Source organism: Rhineura floridana, chromosome 1 (genome assembly GCF_030035675.1).
Source record: "Rhineura floridana isolate rRhiFlo1 chromosome 1, rRhiFlo1.hap2, whole genome shotgun sequence".
NCBI lineage: Eukaryota > Metazoa > Chordata > Lepidosauria > Squamata > Rhineuridae > Rhineura > Rhineura floridana.
The window spans coordinates 248,810,353-248,832,318 of record NC_084480.1 but is presented as its reverse complement, the minus strand read 5'-3'; the positions used below and the strand labels follow the sequence as shown (position 1 = coordinate 248,832,318).

At 40.7% G+C, this 21,966-nt stretch overlaps 1 protein-coding gene across 6 annotated transcripts in view; it reads left to right on the top strand.

The window, feature by feature from the left end:
* The window catches only part of CHST9 (carbohydrate sulfotransferase 9), a 125,060-nt gene that overhangs the window by 36,181 nt on the left and 66,913 nt on the right, over window positions 1-21,966 (top strand). The gene's annotated exons all lie outside the window — the stretch shown is intronic.

Below are 21,966 nucleotides of genomic sequence, written 5' to 3'. Positions count from 1 at the left end.
TGAAAAGTGGGTTAGGTTATGTCAAAGCCAACTTTAGAAAGCACAGTTTCAAGTTTGCTTGTTTTGTTAAACTAAACATAGTTAATATTAGGTTTGTCAACACAACAAACAGCAGTGAAGCAAAAGCTTCTAAAATAGTTTTCCTTTCCACACAGAAGGAAGGGACGGGCGAGTGAGCAAGCAAGTATTTTTATCCAGTGTTACAAGGTTTAATGCCTTAATAGACTGTGGTGGCTGTATGAATCAAAGGGTAATTTTGACATATAGTGACTGTTCAGGAAACTATCCTTTGATAAGGAGGAGGCTGATTAGCTTATGTGCTCATGTAAGGCCCACTACTATGAATGGAACCTGGAAAAGATTCTGAGCATTACAAATCTTTTTTTCCTCAACCAGCCGAAACTTTGTAGTTACCTTCCCGCTTGAATAGCAATATTTCAGACCTTGCAAAGGAACATAGATGAGGACTTTGAACAGTTTCTCTCTGATCCATTGTATCAACAGTAAAAAGTTTAACTCAGAATGGTTCATGATAGCTTTTACTTATTCTGGAGTCTCCAATAGGGCATATGCAGCCAGTTGGATATTGGGGAGAGTGTGTAAACAAGTAGCAGTAGTGTTCTGTGTTGTGATGATTTCTCCCAATAAGTTACTGAGTTTTTTGTGTTTGCTGTAAGTTACATTTCACTGCTGATTAATAATAATAATAATAAAATTTAATTTATGTGTCGCCTATCTGGCCGATGGCCACTCTAAATTAAAATGATGTGTGCTATGCTAGGAAAACGAACTCTTGCTGGGAATGACACAACTTCAAATTAGTCTCTTCAGAGGGTGTATATGCTCAGCAAAATGTTGAACAGCTGTTGTCACTGTGTTTTTTAAAAATGAAAGAGACACTTGTCAACTCATCACTTTCTTAAGTACTCTGGAGGGCTTCTGTTACAGGACAGCTACCCTCTGAGAAACCTTGAAATATATACAGTTGAAAGTCTTGCATTACGTTCAGATTCAAAACTTGTGCTTTCAAAGAGCAGTGTGATTAGTAAGGGAGATCAAAACATTGTTACCTAGTTTATGGTGATGTAAAGTTTAGAGCCTCAAATGTGCAAGATCTCAAAGCTTTATTAAATAGGGTAGTGAAGAATGCTGTTCTGGGTTTCAGTGTATAATCTTGATTGATTGATTGCACTTGTATACCGCCCCATAGCCGAAGCTCTCTGGGCGGTTTACAGCAATCAAAAACATTAAAACAAATATACAATTTAAAACACATATTTTAAAAACAATTTAAAACACAATTTTAAAATTTAAAACAATATAAAAAAAATTTAAAACACATGCTAAAACGCCTGGGAGAAGAGGAAAGTCTTGACCTGGCGCCGAAAAAATAACAGTGTTGGCGCCAGGCGCACCTCATCACAGAAATCATTCCATAATTTGGGGGCCACCACTGAGAAGGCCCTCTCCCTTGTTGCCACCCTCCCAGCTTCCCTTGGAGTAGGCACACGGAGGAGGGCCTTTGATCTTGAACGTAGTGTACGGGTGGGTTCGTATCGGGAGAGGCGTTCCATCAGGTATTGTGGTCCCAAGCCATGTAAGGCTTTATATGTCAAAACCAGCACCTTGAATCGAGCTCGGAAACATACAGGCAGCCAATGCAAGCGGGCCAGAATCGGGTTTATATGTTCGGACTGTCTGGCCCCTGTTACCAATCTGGCTGCTGCATTTTGCACAAGCTGCAGTTTCCGAACCGTCTTCAAAGGCAGTCCCACATAGAGTGCATTGCAGTAATCTAATTTGGAGGTTACCAGAGCGTGGACAACTGAAGCCAGGTTATTCCTGTCCAGATAGGGACGTAGTTGGGCCACCAACCGAAGTTGGTAGAAGGCACTCCATGCCACCGAGGCTACCTGAGCCTCAAGTGACAGAAATGGTTCTAGGAGAACCCCCAAGCTATGAACCTGCTCCCTCAGGAGGAGTGCAACCTCATCCAGAACAGGTTGGACATCCACCATCTGGTCAGAAGAACCACCCACTAGCAGCATCTCAGTCTTGTCTGGATTGAGCCTCAGTTTATTAGCCCTCATCCAGTCCATTGTCGCAGCCAGGCACCAGTTCAGCACATTGACAGCCTCACCTGAAGAAGATGAAAAGGAGAAATAGAGCTGCGTGTAATCAGCATACTGATGGCAACGCACTCCAAAGCTCCGGATGACCGCACCCAACGGTTTCATGTAGATGTTGAACAGCATGGGGGACAGAACTGATCCCTGCGGAACCCCATACTGGAGAGTCCAGGGTGCCAAGGAATGCTCCCCAAGCACCACCTTCTGGAGGCGACCTGCCAAGTAGGAGTGGAACCACCGCAATGCAGTACCTCCCATTAATGAGAATGTATCCGCACAAAACAATCCATTAATGACTTCTTCCTTATAAAATCTGTTACGATAAGGAATTCAGACTCTACAACTGTACAAGGTGTTCTGTTCTTACTCATACTCTTGATAGTCCCCAATTTACTGGTGGGTAGCTGTGGTGTACTAATATGCCTATGGCTGTACTGAGATGGTAATCTAGTTTTCCTTGAGTGATTTCTAGCACTTTATCCACAAATGAGAACTCTTTCATGAAACTACAGAACAATGATTATATTGCTGTCATCAACAACATGTCGTCACCAAACAGAAAATGCTAAGAGGGTTGCAAAGGCACTGAAGAGCATATGTCTTTTACTTTAAAGTTCATTATTTGATTTCATTGCAGTTTAGCCTGTAGAAAGCACTATTTCAAGCTACTGAGACTGAATCTGTCCAAATTTTAACAAAAAGTTGTCAAGAAATATGGAAAACTAAACAATGGCCCACAGACTGGAAGAGTTCCATATACATCCCAATTCCAAAGAAAGGGGATCCCAAGGAATGCAGTAATTATCGAACTATTGCCTTAATATCCCATGCAAGTATTATGCAAGTAAAGTAATGCTCAAGATTCTACAACAAAGGCTCTTACCATATATGGAGCGAGAAATGCCAGACGTCCAAGCTGGATTTAGAAAGAGAAGAGGCACCAGAGATCATATCGCAAACATACCTTGGAACGGACCAAGGAATTTCAGAAGAAAATCACCCTGTGCTTTATAGATTACAGCAAAGCCTTTGACTGTGTAGATCATGAAATTATGGAATGCTTTAAAAGAAATGGGGGTGCCACAGCATCTGATTGTCCTGATGCGCAACTTATACTCGGGACAAGAGGCAACTGTAAGGACAGAATATGGAGAAACCGGTTGGTTACCAATCGGAAAGGGTGTGAGACAGGGATGCATTTTATCACCCGATTTGTTTAATCTATACACAGAACATATCATATGGAAAGTAGGATTGGACCAAGATAAAGGAGGTGTGAAAACTGGAGGGAGAAATATCAATAATGTAAGATATGCAGATGATACCATACTACTAGCAGAAACCAGTAATGATTTGAAACGAATTCTGATGAAAGTTAAAGAGGAAAGCGCAAAAGCAGGACTGCAGCTGAATGTCAAAAAGACTACGGTAATGACAACAGAAGATTTATGTAACTTTAAAGTTGACAATGAGGACATTGAACTTGTCAAGGATTATCAATACCTTGGCACAGTCATTAACCAAAATGGAGACAACAGTCAAGAAATCAGAAGGAGGCTGGGACTGGGGAGGGCAGCTGTGAGAGAACTAGAAAAGGTTCTCAAATGCAAAGATGTATCACTGAACACTAAAGTCAGGATCATTCAGACCATGGTATTCCCAATCTCTATGTATGGATGTGAAAGTTGGACAGTGAAAAAAGGGGATAAGAGAAAAATCAACTCATTTGAAATGTGGTGTTGGAGGAGAGCTTTGCGCATACCATGGACTGCGAAAAAGACAAATAATTGGGTGCTAGAACAAATTAAACCAGAACTGTCACTAGAAGCTAAAATGATGAGACTGAGGTTATCATACTTTGGACACATAATGAGAAGACATGATTGACTAGAAAAGACAATAATGCTGGGGAAAACAGAAGGGAATAGAAAAAGAGGAAGGCCAAACAAGAGATGGATTGATTCCATAAAGGAAGCCACGGACCTGAACTTACAAGATCTGAACAGGGTGGTTCATGACAGATGCTCTTGGAGGTTGCTGATTCATAGGGTCGCCATAAGTCGTAATCGACTTGAAGGCACATAACAACAACAACAACAGATTTGAAATGCACCTTGCTCCTTGATTTCCAAGGAGCTATTGGGTGTATTAGCCTCAATTATAGTTTGTTCACAAAATAGTTTTAATTCATTTCTGGACTGAGTTCAGGTTGGGAAAGGCCACTGGAATCTCCCCTTTTGCAGCAATGTCTTTTGGCATTTGACAGATTTGTTTCCCTATCTTAAAAGTTACATATTTGATAACTGGTTGCTGCATTCCTGTCTTCCTGTTTTCTTGAGTGGGCTGAGAACATGTAACATGTTAAAGACATAATAGTAATCTAGAGAAAAGTATAATGAGTAATGGAACCTTAATGTTTCTATTTTGGCCTTTATTTACTCCTATGACTTGTATTTCTGTGACTTAGTACATAATTTTATTATGTGTATATGTATATATGAATAACCTGACTTGTGGCAGAGAATGCAGGTCTGTTAAGTCACATACTTGTCTTACCTCCCAACCAGAAAAGCAGACTGAGGATTCGAAGGCCGGGTTTTTATGAGTTTTATTCCAGTGTGGTGTAGTGGCTAAAGTGTTGGACTACAACCTGGGAGACCAGGGTTCCAACCCCCACACCGCCATGAAGCTCAGTGGGTGACCTTGGACCAGTCACTGCCTCTCACCCTCAGAGGAAGGCAATGGTAAACCCCCTCTGAATACCACTTGCCATGAAAACCCTGTTCATAGGGTTGCCATAAGTCGGGATCGACTTGAAGGCAGTCCACTGCCATTGCATTCCAGAAGTCAGTACAGGAATGCAGCATCAGGCATTCTAAGCATGATTCAGGATACATAACAGGAGCAGACTAGACATATTTCAGAAGCAGGCTAGTCATCTCTCTCAAAAACAGTCCAGGTATATTTCAGGAAACAAAGTATGCACATGGAAGCAACAGCAGATTACATATCTCAGGATACAAATTAGGTATGTGGGGGCAATGGCAGACTGTTGTCCCCACCATCTCGTCCACCCTTCCTAAATATCACAGAGGTTGGCACAGGGGCATAGACTTTCTAATTTCCGGAGGTCAGATGGAGCAAACCTAGGAAAAGGTAGGTGCAGACCAGTAGTTATAGTGGTATCTCAGCAGTCTCCCGCTGTGTCCTGTCCTTGAAATTCACTTTATTATTGTTGTTATATTTATTAGTTGCTTGCTAACCAAAGGTCTCCTGGCTTTTCAATAGCAGGAGTCTTGTTTCTCCTTCATTCAGAAGGGTGACTTAGCAATAGACATTGACCAAATTACAGCATCATGTGTCTTTATTTGGTAAAGGTATGGTTGTAGTCTCTGAGCCAGTGCAGAGTGCAAAACAGTTGCTATGAACTCAGCTTCTGAGTAATGTACAGAGTAGTGGCAATCTTTTCACTTCAGACTCTTAATCAATTATCCTGTAAGTGAGTACAAGCCCATTCTGGTGCAATTTCTAACAATTGTGAAGGGCATCATCATAGCCATGCACCCAAAGAAAATCCATAGTCATGCCATAGGGTTTTTGTATACCTTGCTTTTCTAACACGCTACTTGAAACCCCCACTTTAAAAACACAGACATTCAAAACAAACTACTGATAAAGTCTCTTAATTACATTTATGGGGCATGTCTGCAATCCTGTGTATAGTTATCTAAGAGTAAGCACTATTGAACTCAGAGATGGTTATTTCTGCTGTGTAGGTTCAACTTGTAAAATACCTTGGCTTTATCAAAGATGTTTAGACAGCTGAAATACAACCTGAGTGAAAGATGGAGGAGTTCTCAGCATTAAAAGTCCATCAGATCTTGGTTTCCTGTCAGGTTTCCAGGGAGGCATCCCAAAGTCATGGCACAGAGAGCAGGTAAACAGGTCTGTGTCTCCAGTTCCCAGCTTCTACTAGACTCAAAAGACACAAGCCTTTCCCTGGCTCCAGCATGGGGACACCCCCAGCCACTTGAGGTGGGGGAAGGGCCAACCTCATTCCCATGGTGGCAACACATCTGCCCTCGAACATGTTTATAGTCATGCTAATGAGGCATGAGACTGACCCAGCCAGCCAGAACTGTTTACTGGACAAAGGAAACTGGTCTGTCCAGTTTAGCAGGTCTCTCCATTGTAGACTGTATATCCTACAGGCACACAATTATTAGTTGGAAGGGGACTCCCAGACATCATCCAAGCCCATCCCCACAATGCTATATTATACAGCCACAAGAGTGGCTGTATGCTATAGTCAGTGGGGATTTTTCACATTCCGCAATGTTAAATGGAAAATATCCCCCCATGCCATTCTGAGGCTTCCCATAAGCTCATTTCAAAACAAAACCTTACAAAATTTATAGTTCTGAACTCAGAAACGCTTGCTTAACAACCCTGTCAATTTTCATGGCGATACACAAAACAGTCAGAGAGAATAGAGTTCAAAGTCTAAAAAGAGAGAAAAAAACTCAGAGCCCTTTTGGACTTTTTTCTGCGAGTTCTCATAATCTGTTGAAATTCATTAAAAATCAGCCATGTTCACAGAGTACCTGTAATCCTAATACTGACCTTGCCCCGTACTCTGACCTTCATCTACTGCAGTTTAAAAGTTAAAAAAATGCCTGGTTGATTTTTAATTAATTTAAGAAAGTTTGGCTGGAAGCCTATTATAACGCAGGGCATGCTCAATAAGGACCAACTGTCAGTGTTCTAAAAGCCTCGCAGCTGCTGGGCTTGGCTAATAAGAGGGCCACACCCACACCAGACTTGATTTCACTTGAGACAGTCATGGCTTCCCTCAAAGAATCCTGGGAAGTGTAGTTTGTGAAGGGTGCTGAGAGGAGACTCCTATTCCCCTGAGAGAATGGTTAACAGTCAGCCACTCTGATTAAAGGTCTGTGAGAGAAACAGGGCGTCTCCTAGCAACTCTCAGCACCCTTCACTAACTACACTTCCCAGGATTCTTTGAGAGAAGCCATGGTTGGCTTTGAGCCATGGCTTTGAGAGAAGCCATGATAAATTCTTTTAAATTGTTTTTAGAAGATGTGTTTTTAAATTTGTATATTTGTTTTTAATGTTTTTAGTTATTGTAAACCGCCCAGAGAGATTCGGCTATGGGGTGGTATATAAATACACTAAATAAATAGATAAATAAATAATGATTGTCCAAAGTGTAATAGAGGCCTGGTGTGGATGTGGCCAGGGACAGCTTTGTTTTAAATTTGGGTGGGAGGTAGGGTTGCCAGGTTCAGGGCCTGTATCTTTAGGAGAAGAGAAAGTCAGCCAAGTGCAGGTGTTCTTGCAACATTGTAATGGGAAAAACCACAAGGTAGAATTGTCCCTTCCCCCTGCCCAACTGTGAAAGATACAGAAGACGTCTTGGTTGGCAGGCCCAGCCTGGTCAGTTTTACCTGTCCTAATCATGATTGCATAGGAGTATATCCGATTCAACTCAAAAATCATACAAATGATCAGACCTGCCTTTACCCTCCTTCCCCTTTCCTCTCCCTTTCTCCTCCCCTCTTCCTTCTTCCGCCTTCCCTGCCCACTCCAGCCCTCCGTCCCTACCCCCCAGTCAGTTTTACCTATCCTAAGCATGATTGCACGGGAGTAAATCCCACTGAACTTAATAAACATGCAAACGACCACATCTGTCCTTCTTCTCCCCTCCCCCTCCTGCCTGCTCCCATCCCAGTCCTCCCCTCTGCCTTTCCACCCCTCCCTCCTCCCCCTCCTCCCTTCCCCATCCCCTGTGGTCAGTTTCACCTATCCTAAGCATGATTGCCTGGTGTGTGTGTGTGTAAATCCCACTTAACTCAATAAGCATGCAAATGATCAATCCATTCTCAGCAAACTTGCACAGGATCCCATTTCTTACCGCCCGGATTAAAAAGCAGGGAAATTCACTAACAGGCAAAAAACCTTGCGGTTTAAGAATGTACCTATAGCCCACAATTACGTTTGGAGATTTTTAGTATAAATTTTGCAAAGTGTTGCTGTACTTCACATATTCATAGAAACAAAAGCAAAAGAAAATGATTTCCTATAGAAAACTTTACTAAAATTGCAAAGTAAATCAGACATATTTAAAGTGACCATCTGAACTATATCAACTGTCTTAATAAGTTTGCTTCCTCCCGGCTAAAACAAGATCAGCACAGGACATATCTTCTTTCTATTATTTAGGCTAATTACAGGTGTTACCACCACTCCCCATATGCTCAGAGGCACATGTTACCAAATTCTCCCAAGCTACACAGCAAGTGGATTGGACTGTGAAAGACCAATCCAAATTGTGTTTGCATTTTGACAACTTTGTAGGCAGTACAATATCTCAGAGAGGAGTTCAGGTCTCCTGCTCCCGTGGTGCATTCACTATAGCTGCCCAATTTCCCTGCTTTTTAAAGTTTGGTAGAAATATCTGTGGGCTATAGGTACATTCTTAAACCGCAAGGTTTTTTGCCTATTGGTGAATAACACTATATAGTCAATTTCCTTGCCATTCAGTTACAGATCTTAAAAGTCATTAAGCTCAGGAACATAAGAGCTTAACTTCAAAACAATCTCAAGAGGCACATGACTCCAGTTAGACTAAAAAGAACCCAAAATAGGTTGCAGAGACTAATATAAATATTTAATAACCATGATGTAAAATAAACAGAACTGATAACAAAGCACTCCTATACCCTTAGGAGACGTATGTCTGTTTAAAATGAGTGCTCCTGGAGTAGGTAAACCAGACTTGTGTCCACCTCTTGATCTTCTTGAGTGGCTAACTAAATAAAATTTATGAGCAAAATACATATAATAGTGATTAATATCTCAGATGGTACACAATTCTCTTAAAATCACAATATATGTGGTGGTAATGGCACTCACCCAAAGGCTTTAATACAAAAATCCTTAACTAGAACATTAATCAGGCTTGTTCAAATACATCAATCCTGCACAAAAAATACAGAACAGTCTTACATCAATCTTAATTTTGGAAGTTCCAGAGAGATCTGAGGGACTGTCAAGAAAACAAGTTTACAGCTGGAGGAAGCATAAGTAGGAGCATATGCCTAGAAAATCTGTCTTCTTCAGTGATTAAGAGAAAGAAGGGGAAGTCCAGGCAAGAAACAAGCTAGTGCTTTGTCTGTTTTGTTGATGGGGTTTTTTTTAGTTAATCACTGAAGAAGACCAAAAGGCAGAAATGTGTCTGGCCTACCTACAACAGGAGTACTCATTTTAAACAGGCATGCATCTCATAAAGGAATAGGAGTGCTTTGTTATTAGTTGTAATGCTTATTTTACTTTATGGTTATTAAATATTTTAGTGTCTGCAACCCATTTTGGATTATTTTTTCTTAACTCTGTTCTTTCTCATATAGTTTTTTTATTAAGGAAAATCAAACCTTTTTGCAAGAATAACAAAAATTGTTTATTGAAAATCTGTTATTTAAAACTCCATACAAATTTATACACACATAAATAAATAAATAAATGGAAATAGGCTCTGGCCTACAAAAGCTCATGCCATAATAAAAACAGTTGCTTAAGTCCACAGACTCCTTATTACTGTTTTTCATGGTGACTGAGAGACACTCCCCAACTGTGGAAAAAATGGTTATTGTCTCTGTAAAATATGTTGAAGATTTTATTTATATTTAACATTATGGAGGCTCTTGACATACCTAGTTCAGTCTGCTTTGCAGCCTCTTGGGCCCAACTGACTGAGGCCTTGCAGTCAGTGCTCCAGAGAAAATGGGTGGAGCCAGGGTTAAGGACTGAGCCACCTTGTGGAGGGCATAGGTCTTTTAAGGCAGGATATAAATTCCTAATAAATAAACCCACCAACAAACAAAGCACCAAAGAATCATGGAAATTGTAATATGACACAACAGAGAGATGGAACAGCCCTGTGCTGCAGCTGCTGTTGTAACAGAGTCCATCATGTGAGCCTGTCAATACTGTCTGGCACTGTCTGTTAGGCGAGCTTAACCCCCCCTGGGGAAATCTGGGGGGCTTGAGCCCTGCACCCTCTGCCCAAGTTTACACCTATGTGTGGGAAGGCATATACTTGTCCAACCATTGTCTAGTATTTTCTCGCTTTTGCTGCATGGTGAGGGCTTTTCCTAGAAACAGAGTGCATTTTCTGAAGCTGTCTCTTTTCTAATCTCCTTGGCCTTGGCGAAAATATAAACTCAGGCTTGGACAGACTGCTTTCACTTCTCTCTCTGGAAGATTCCACGCTGTTCGTTAAGTGTTACCTGTTTGACAGCTAGGTCTGGGCTGGGTGCCAGTGAGGAAGCCTCATCAGACACGGGGGCAGTGGGGTTTCCATAACTTTACTGGCTTCTGGAAACATTTATCCTGTGTTTTCCCGAGCCCCCTGTGTGACATCTGTAACCTACTCTTCATCCCAATCTTGCTGAAGGTTCTCCTTGAGGCTCATAATAACGCTTCTGCAAGAGTAAGATGGTCAGAATTAACAGAGGCCTCAACGATTGTGGTTTGTTTCTTTTAATGAAGTTAGAATTGAGATGGGCTGATACATATGAATGTGTTGTTTGAAAAATCAATAGATGGAGTCAAGTTATAGGAAATCTACTTCATGCAGTGAGACAAAGTGCTATAAACTGCATTGGCAACAAACGTGCACAAATTGCAAAGGGGACTAAGATTGAAAAGTATTTTTCTACCTTTCTAATTAAAAGCTAATTTAAATTATTGCCAGCAGTGGTGGCTGGTGGACTGTGGACTTGGTAGGTCATATGTGCAGGGGGAGGGCAAGAAGGTGTGTGAGTCTTAATAATCACACCCTTACTATTAAAAGATGCAGGAAAGTGCAACAGTACAGATGTATTAATTTATTTCTGGTGTGATAATTTTGTTCCTGGAGAAAGCATGGGGGGGACTATTTGTGATTACAATATTTTGTTACCTCCTATTACTTCAGATAAGTATCTGGGAAGCTCTCAAATTAGTATTTATCTTTATAAATAGAGCTGGAAAGAAATCCCAGGTGCCTAAAAACTGAGTGCTTGATACTTTTCCCATCTCTGCATAAGATTTTGAGTCTGAAACATGAGAACAGATCTTCAGAATCTTTAAGGTGGTATGATAGAGCCATTGTTGCTTATGGCACTCAGTCAGTCAGTCTCTCTCCCCCCTCCCCCACTGTGGTTTCAGTGCAAATTGGTTTTATAGGTTTTTGAAGCACTACATAAACCTGAAAACTCATAGCAAGAAGGGCGGGGGGACATCTATGTATGCACCACAGAGAATGATGGCTCTTAAAAATCTATAAACAGGTAACATAGCGCCACAGTGTGAGAATGAGGAAATTAGTAAGGCTTTTCAGAAAGGGAAACTGAAGGCTGGGAACAGCCAAGTAGGTTTCCTTGGTAGGACTTGTCTCCTACAAATCCACAGAAGCAGAGAATTAACTGAATCCAAGTCCTGGACTGGAGAATGGGGAACAAATGAATCCATTGTTTGGATACATAGTGTTTTGCAAGGAGATCCTAAAGTATGCTACATGTGAAAGGGCCCTTCCTGAGAAAAGAACTGTGACTGCAGCATCACTGATCAGTACCCCATCAGTAGATAATGGAATGAAAAGCATTCTTGTTCTGTTGTCCTTTCCTTCTTATTAAGGCCACGCAAGGAAACTGTGGTGCAACTGTGCAGAAACTTAGTGTTTAATTACAATTTTAGTAGAACAGAATCTAATGCATTAATTAATAATTAATTAGTAATATTGAATGCCTTCTGATAAAAAATGCAAAGATTGCTTATGCATAAATAAAAACAATCAAAGTTAAAGCAGGATTCAGAACAATAAATTTTAATAGCAAAAACAGTCAAAAACAACAAGCATTGTCTCAGAGGAATTATATTAGGGGAAGGAGGAGCCATTTCCACTTATCCATATATGGAAGATAAAGGCTAAGTTTTTATGACATGTTTCAATAGAGAAAGAAAAAGAAATATTGAGTCTTAGGACTGCAGATCTCTGGTATATGATCTACCAAGAATGTACTTAAGCCACCAACACTGGGTAGATTAGTATTTTAACCCACTTTATAGACATGAGCAGAGGGTGGGAGACGCCAAGACCACCAAGTGAATTAGCAGGGATGAGATTCAAATTGAAAGAGCAACTGCATCCAGGAGGAAGCACAGTGGCAACAAAGACCAAAGCAAGCCCAGACTCTCTCCCCTCCGCAGTCCTGCAGCCCAAGATCCTAAGGAGCAAACAACTGCCAGAGTCCAGTAGGTCAAAACCAACACATGATCCTGCAACCAGGAGTTATGAAGAATAAACTAGCAGGACCCCCCCCTTCTCTCTTGTTCCAAGGCAAGCAAAACAAACTGTTGCAGCAAAACACACACATACAGAGGCAGGCTAACATGTCTCTCAATTGTCTCCCTCATCCATTCCCAAAAATACATGGAAATAAAATAACATAAAAATAGACTCATGTTTATTATAGAAAGACAAGACTGAGACTCGCACTACATCCAGCATTTTTCTTTCTTTCTTTGTCTCCAAATATAGTAAGCCATAAAGCTGCTCGTAAAAGTACCAATCACTCCCTTCCACCTGCTGCTTACAAAGAATGTGATTCAAGTGTGAAGAGGCATGGCCTTCAGGAAACCCCTCTGAGCATGTTCAGAGCTAATGTATGATTCTGGTATAGGCTAAGGCTACCAAGTGGGACTGTTTTTGGATCAGTCCAGAAGCCTCCTTGACTCCTCTCTAATTTGCTGCAGTGGCTGTGTTAGGCCTCATAACAAAAGATGGAATAAGAACTTTCTTATAAGAGGGCTGACAAGCAGGCAGACCAAGGGGAGGGACCTCTTTGCCATAGCTACACTTTTGGATTAGGATTGGCTGAGTGGTACAGAGAGCAGATTGGCCAGAGTACAGTAGATTGACAGAAATGTTGGCAGAGCTTCTCTTAGTTCAAATAGAACTATAAAATTGTGTGGAACAAGAAATAATGCTTGGCTTTGAGATTGTTTGGGGATTTTTTATTTGCTTGACATTTTCATTGTGAGGGCTGTGGCCCAGTAGCACGAGTGAACCAGCCTCCACTGATTGCCATTTCTGATAGTCAGATTTGCCTCTTACCTTGAAAATGGCAAAAGGGAAATAAAACATGTGAATAACTTTACAAGACTTTTGTTTTAAGTTTATTACTCATTATAGTTCCATCAGTCAGAACTTAAGAATGGTGATCGCAGGTATAAGTAGCACAATCTTTTCTCAGTACTTTTAGAATGTAAACAAATTTATCTACTCATTACCTTTTTAATGGGATATAAATTCCATTTATTGTACACAAAAAGCTTCTTAATCTGCTCTAATAGTCCGAAAATCCATTGCAATGAATGAGTTATGTCATTATTTGCTTTCTTAATCAAGGGAAAAATGGTACAACATTTCATTTATTTGTCAAATGTACTTTGTTTTTAATTATTTACCATAATACTTGACAGAATGTGAGTCAACATGTAGCCCTGTGATTTGTAAGGATTGTGAAAGAATTATAAGAGGCGCTCCATACACCACCCTGCTATTAAATCCTCAGCCTTCAAGTGATTTCATGATGAATTATGGGATCCTTATGCATCTGTGTTAAATTAAACACTGGATTTAAATGTCTTCAATACACTTATAAGTGCCGGGTAATTCTTCAGTACAAGTTGCCTGTATATGGGACAGTTGAAGACAGAGGCAGCTTGGAGCTCTGGCATCCAGTTCAGTTTGCATGCCACATGAAGCAACAATTATACAATGGTCAGGTTGTTCCATTACTTATGCAATATAAGAAGTATCTGGTGGTCTTCACTAACAGATTCATCTTTCTGTGTGATGCTTCACCATATGCTGAGAACTCTCTGGAGAACTGGAGCTGGAGACCTAAAGTTCAAGTTACTTGTTCAAGGGGTATGTTTGTCTCATAAGAATATAACGAGATATGCTGGATTAGACTAGAGGCCCTTCTAGTCTATCTTCAGGTTCTCAGTGGCCAGCCAGATGCCTATGAGAAGCCTGCAAGCAGGACATGAGGATAACAGTAGTCTTCCCCCTTCCGCCCTGGGAGCTGCTAGCTATAGGGCGGTTTAGAAATGCAACTAACTAAATAAATAAATATAGTAGTACAAATCTATAGACCACTTCACAGTATAAAGCCATTGAAGTGGTATGCAAGATAAAAACAATAAAACATGCACACAAGCCCTAAAACCAATAAAAACATCCACACAAATTCAAAAATCAAGAAAATAATTTCATCAGATAAAAAATTCATCAGTTGTTGCAAAGCAATTGGTTTTCAGAGACATGCCACCTCTGATACTGATGGTAGTACGTAGTCATTGATAACCTCATCCTCTGTGCATTCTTCTAATCCTCTTTTAAAGCCATTGAATCAGCCATAGGGGGACTTGAAGCAAGATGACTCCCAGCTTTATTTGTCTGTAACACCTTAGTCAGGTCTAGCTGTGCAGGTCCTGAATGAGTGCTTTGACACAGTTGTGGGTTGGATGAGGGCCAATAAGCAAAGCTTTTGACAAAGTGCCCCATGATATTCTGATTAGCAAACTAGCTAAATGTGGGCTGGATGGAACAACTATCAGGTGGATTCACAGCTGGCTACAAAATCGTATTCAAAGAGATATCAAAGATATCAATGGTTCCTTCTCAGACTGGGCAGATGTAACGAACAGGGTACCACAGGGTTCAGTCCTCAGCCCAGTGCTCATCAACATTTTTATTAATGGATATAACTTGTTCAAAAAGAACAGAAGGAACAGAAAGGAAGGCGGAGTCGCACTATATGATATGTGTACCTGCACAGAAATATAGGAGGATGAGCTTGGTAGTCCCACCGAGAGTATGTGGGTTAAAATAAATGGGGCAAGGAATAAAAAGAAAATGGTGGTAGGAGTCTACTACCGACCACCCAATTAAGCAGAAGATGAGGATGGAACTTTTGAAAAGCAAATTGCCAATGTTTCAAGGAGGCATGATGTAGTAGTAACGGGGAACTTCAATTATCTCAATATCTGTTGAGAGACAAATTCTGCCAAACATGGCCAATCCAAGAAATTCCTGACTTGCGTTGCTGATACCTTTCTCCTACAGAAAGAGGATGAAGGAACTAGAGGATCAGCTAACTTTGACTTGATTCTAATAAACAGAGATCACCTAGTGCAGCCTTTCCCAACTAGTGGGCCACCAGATGTTGTTGGACCACAACTCCCATCAGCCTCAGCCAGCATTGCCAATGGTCAGGAAAGATGGGAATTGTGGTCCAACAACATCTGGTGGCCCACTAGTTGGGAAAGGCTGACCTAGTGGGTAAAGTGGAAGTTACGGGAACTCTGGGGGAAAGTGACCATGTTATACTTGACTTCTTGACTTCTTGAAGCAAAAGCTGAGAGTAGCCATACACATATCCTGGACTTCAGGAAAGCCAATTTTAATAAACTCAGAACTGTGACAAGGTTTCATGGCAAATTACCCTAATGCACAGTTATAGGTTTGGGGGTATGCTTTAATTTGGATTCCTGCATTGAGCAGGGGGTTGAACTAGGCGGCCTTATAGGCCTGTTCCAACCCTACTATTCTGTGATTCTAAGCCAGCCTTTCCCAACCAGTGTGCCTCCAGATGTAGTTGGACCACAACTCCCATCAGCCTCAGCCAGCAGTGCCAATGGTCAGGAAAGATGGGAATTGTGATCCAACAACACCTGGAGGCACACTGGTTGGGAAAGGCTGTTCTAAGCTGAAGCTGAATCCTGAAAAGATGGAGACTTGTGTATGGGAATTAGGCTGGCTGCCTGTTTTGGACAGGGCTGAATTCTCTCTGAAGGAGTACGTACTCAACCTGGCCATGCCCCTGGATCCATGTCTTGTGCTTGAGACACAAAGTGACTTTTACAAGCTTCAGCTGGTACAGGATAGCCTGACTACAGTGACCCATGCAGAGCTTGGAAAAGTTACTTTTTTGAACTACAACTCCCATCAGCCCCAGCCAGCATGGCCACTGGATTGGGCTGATGGGAGTTGTAGTTCAAAAAAGTAACTTTTCCAAGCTCTGGACCCATGTATTGATAACCTCAAGACTGGATTACTGTAATGGGCTGTATGTGGGACTGCCCTTGAAGCTGGTTCAGAAGCTGCAGGTAATGCAGAATACAGTAGCTAAGCCGCTGAGTGCTGCAACCTATTGTTATTTTGGTTATGATGATTGGAGTTGTACTGTGGTTTAAATATTAAATATGTCACTTTTTATGTTACTCTGTATATTGAAACACTCTGGTATCATTTATATGATGAGAGGTATAAAATATTTGTAATTAATAGAACATTCTTAGCTTCAGTGGCTCGTAATACTGTAGTCTTATGAAGTGCTTCAGGTGTCGCAATTATGATGGCTGCCACTGGGTACCTGGGGTTATCTTCATTAGATGTATGCTTACCTACTATTGTTCTCCACAGCAAGGTAATGTGTTCTAGGGACAACAGGGCCCATCATTTGCATATTTACTAGGAAGAAAGTACAAATTATTTCAATAGGACTTAAGCAGTTTATTTATGGCATTTATATGCATTCTTTCTAACAAGGCATTTCACAGGTGTAAAATACTAAAATAAATAAATGATATAAAATGTAAAGTTGCCCCAGGGAAGGAGAAAGAGAGAGAGATGAAATGAACAGGCACTGATGTTGTCTTTTGCCTACCTGCCTCATCTTCTTATTTCTTCCCACATGACAATTGATATCTATTGCTCCCCCCCCTCTCTCTCTTTGTGGTGGTGGTGGTGGTAGTGGTGGGGAGAGTGGACATTCTGGAGCAGGTCCTGAATGGTGCAGGCCCTGATGTTGTCCTTGCCTGCCTGTTTTGCTTTCCAGGTATTCTCCATGTCTAGAACCTATGTGTCGAAAAGGGGACAGAGGACTGACTGTGCTGCTGGTCCCATCCCAAACCTCCTGCATGGCACTACCCTTGTCCCATTGCTTGTCTGCCAAGGGAAAACATGGGGGGAGTAGCTTTCTTAATCAAGGAGATGTAGAATGGCACGTTTCATTTGCCAAAATGCACTTTGTTTTTAATTATTCGCTGTACTATTTGATAGGATGTGAGTCAATATGTAGCCCTAACATTTGTAAGGGTTGTGAAAGAATTAAAATATGAGGCTCCATACCCCACCCTGCTATGAAATGTTCAGCCTTCAAGTGAATGTTGTTATTAGTTGTTACAGTTCCATGTAGCATATTATAGCCTTAATGTGGGCAATAAATGGAAAAAGACTAGTGTGCATCTTCATGCTTTTCATTGAATCTTGGCCCAAACTCATTGTGGATCATATTTTAAATAATGCAGTTGTACCGTTATCAAACACTTTCCTACCTACCTAATATTTATTTTAAGAGTTGTATATTTCCCCATAATATCACACTATCTGGTACTTTTCATAAAAATCTAATTTCAAAGAGAAGCTGTGCTCTGCAAGCTAAACATTCAATCTTATTTCCCCACACATACCCATACTCTTTTCAGATTTCTTTAGGTTTAGGGGTTGGTTTTAAATGTCATTTATACAAGGTCATTTTCTTGTCACCAACCTGTGTATTCCTCGTGGCATTATTTTACAAAGGGAAACGTTAAGCTTAAATGAACTTTCCTCTGTATCCTAGCAACAGACTATGATTAATCATACCTCTCAGGTAAACGTGGATAGATAAATGTTTGAAAACAAAAGCAAATTCTGAATTGGTTAGTGAAAGATTGATTAATGATCAGGAAAGAAGCATCTGATTTGGCCTTCCAGGGAAATTTGCAGTAAACACTAAGGAATAAGGGGTATTTTTAACTATAGAAATATATCTGATAAAGGAAAATACTTTTTTAACTTCATAAATGTGTGTGTGTACACATGCATGCATTCTCATCTGTAGCAGTACCCAGTTGTGGCGAGGGTGCAACATTAGGAACTAGAAATACATAGTCAAATCATTGGTTATCTAACTCAGTATTGTCCGTACTGACTGGCAGTCGTCTCAAGGATTTCCAGCATTGGTCTTTCTCATCCCTATTTGCACTTGCCAGATACTAAACCTGGGTCCTTTGGCATACAAAGCGTGTGCCCTGCCGCAGAGCTATGGCTCTTCCCCCAAGGGAACAAATAGAACTGAGAAAATGTTGTGGTAAGCTAATAAGATCAACTTGAGTACCCTTGTTGTACTGATTAAAAAACAATCCTGATCTTGAAGCTTTTATAATTTTAGGCCTTGCACTGATCAGTGTTAAAGGGCTTCTTGCATGTCTCCCTGTTGGCCATCCTCTGGTTCCTTCCATTGCCCCTGTGTTCAGTGGTGGTACTTGGTCCCAGTGTCACTACTGTGAGTTCAAATCCTGATAACCTACAACCATTAATTTTACTGCACACACTTTCCTAATTGTCAAAAGATCTCTCACAACTACTGAGTGCTTTATAATGAAAATGAATGCCATATCATTTAATTGATGTTCAATGTTTTCGTAAAACAACCTTAGGTCCTTTTTTGAGTGAACTTTTACATTTTGAATACAAGAGAGTGTTTAGAGCATGAGGATCATGGTTTTTATCCTGTTATATTTTTCATGGGGTTTTCTTCAACAATCAGTTGCACTCATTTAGTGTGTCTTCAACCCTGCAAACAGTCTGCTTTTCAGACCCTGAGCCTAGCAGGTGGGCTACACTGTCAATGCAATCCAATATGTCAATACAGGGTTTTCTTGCATCATATTTGTACCTTTTAAATCTGGCAGCAGGTTTTCACCCAGAAAACCCATTTAGCACAAGACTGAAAATAGAACAAGTATTGTGAAGCAGTTGCCGGTGGCAAAATATGCACAGTTTAGTTATGTATTAAATTATGGGATTTTTTTAGAATGTGTAAAGGCATAGTTGATTGTTTTACTCTCTTTCCATGTTTTATTTAAAGTTTAGCATTTAAGCTTGCCAGAACATTGACATAATTAAAATTGAAATACTGTACTAAGCTGCATTGTTAGCCCTGTAGACCAGAGGTGCTCTGAAATAAGAATATACTACTTACTATGCCTTACTGTATGCCTGTGAAACATGGACCATCTATAAATGCCGCTCCTAACTTCCTGAAAGATTCCACCAATGCTGCCTCCGGAAAATTATGCAAATTACTTGAGAAGACAGACGGACTAATGTTAGCGTTTTGAAAGAAGCAAACACTACCAGTGTTGAAACAATGATCCTTCAACATCACCTTCGCTGGACTGGCCATGTTGTTCGAATGCCTGATCACCGTCTTCCAAAGCAGCTACTTTACTTCTAATTTAAGGATGGAAAACGGAATATCGGTGGACAGCAAAAGAGGTTTAAAGATGTTCTTAGAGTGAATCTAAAAAAATGTAACATGAACATCAAGAACTGGGAAGTCTTGGCCCATGAACATCCCAAATGGAGGTTGGCTATTATCAAAGGTGCTGTGGACTTCGAAGAAGCATGAATACAGGGCGAAAGGGACAAATGAGCCAAGTGGAAAGCATGTCAAACAAATCCTCATCATGACCACCTTCCATCTGGAAACCTATGTCCTCACTGTGGGAGGCTGTGTGGCTCCAGAATTGGCCTCCACAGTCACTTATGGACCCACTGTTAAAGACCTTATCTTGGAAGACAATCTTGCTCGGCCACGAGTGATCGCCAATGAAATGAATACTACTTGTTATATGGAACCAAATTGTGTGTCTCTCTCCCTTCCCCCCCTCATCCCCAGAATAAAGTATACAATTACTTTATAGTAAGGGATATCTCACAACCTGGACAGTGTTTGAGATGTCCTTACCAGAGTTTAGGAGATTTAATAATCAAGTGCAAGGATCATTAACCAGAATTTTTTCTCAAGCAGTTTATTATTTTTAAAGCCTGAATGTTTTATCAACCTTTATAACTAAAGCAGAAATAAGCCCATTCCAGTTCAGAGGCACAATGTGTACACCAAAGATCAAATCCATTTTTATGAACTGTTTAATTATACTGTCCTCTTGACTGTGTGGAACTAGCAAAGAACTGTTTAGTTACTGTTCAATGTCAAAGCAGCACTTTCAATTTATTACTCTTGATTTGCAAAAGTTTTTAAAGAGTGGGGTAGGGTTGTATCATGCAAGGTTAACTGTTGAAAGTATGCCTGGTTTTGGCTCTGCAGATGTTTACTCACTCAAGTTTTGCGACCATGTACTGCTTTTCTGGATTTCTTTCTTACTCCACACCCTTGGGGAAAAACACTAATGCTTTCTGTTTCCTTTTAATGGTTCACATGTATTACATATACTATGCATCTTTTCAATATTTTAAAATTTCATTAAATGAAGAATTTCCAGTTCTAAAAGTTTGATTGGTTGGTTCTGTACATATTTATAGTTCTTGTTTTGTGCTGTGGCTCATTGTATTAGCCTGGATTACCGTTAATCAATTGCAGAGTCTCCTATCACCTGTGGGGGTCAGGGCCTACCTTCTTTTTGAGTTAGAATAACACCCTTGATTTCATTTCACTCAAATTTATGTCAAAGGTCTGGAAAATCTATTTCTGCAAGAATGCAGTACCTTAAGAATGCTTAGTATCCCCATGAGTTGAATCAGATGAGTCTACCTTTATTAGACTGAAACTGGTAAAGGGTAAAGTACAACAGGGCAAGAAAAGAAAAGCTACCTAATTTTGCTCTCGGCCAAAAGTAAACTTTCTAGCCAAATCTCTTGATTATTTAATTAATATATTTGCCAAAATGAAAACAAAAAGTAGGCAAAATATTTTAAGTATTAAATAATTGACTAATTATTGTAATAAAATACTTTTTGTTTGAATTATGCAAGTGGTTTGATCGTTCCTGTCCTTACTTTTAGTAATTTTACATTATTACCCCTTATTATGCTGTGCAGGCGAGGGCCTCCTGCAGATACCATCTTATCAGGAGGTCCATTCCACGCAACATAGGAAGCGAACTTTTAGTGTGGTGGCACCAACACTTTGGAATTCCCTTCCCTTAAATATTACACAGGCACCATCTCTGTTATCTTTTCAGCACCTGCTGAAGACCTTCCTCTTTCAACAAGCCTTTTAAGTAGAGACCTTATCTCAGTCTGCAGCTGTGTTGGAATTGCTTTTAAATACTGTATGTTTTTAAGCTGTTTTTAAAAGATATTTTGTTTTAATATGTTTATAAAGATGTTCTATTTTAATGCTTTTGTTTTTAACATGTTTTAGGGTGCAGTCCAACTCATATTTCTTCCAGGCTGGGGGGAGCTGCTCTGCCAGCAAAAGCTTCCTGCCATGGCTGAGCCCCGGCACCACCAGGACCCTGCTGGTGCTGCTAGGGGTCCCCCAGGGATGGCCAGCCCAGCAGAAGCCCCCAAAACAGGCATGATGGGGGAGGAGCCATGGCAGGGAATTATGTAATATCCAGTCCCAACAAGAATTCTGCCAGCTAATAGGCTGGTGCAGTAAAAAAAACTGTTCATGGGACTCAGCTCTTCCTGTCCAGCTCCTGTGTTCAGCTTCCAACAGAGCTGACATTCAGCCAGGCCAGTGGCTCCCAAATGGGGAATGGATGCTGTGGAGATTTCCACCGGCTCCTCTGCTGCCGCCCCCCCTCCACCAATTCCCCATGTTTTGGATTGCACTGCCTGAGTGCTTTTAGTGGATTTGTTTGCCACTTTGGGCTCCTTCTGCGAGGAAAGGCAGGATATAAATTTAATTAA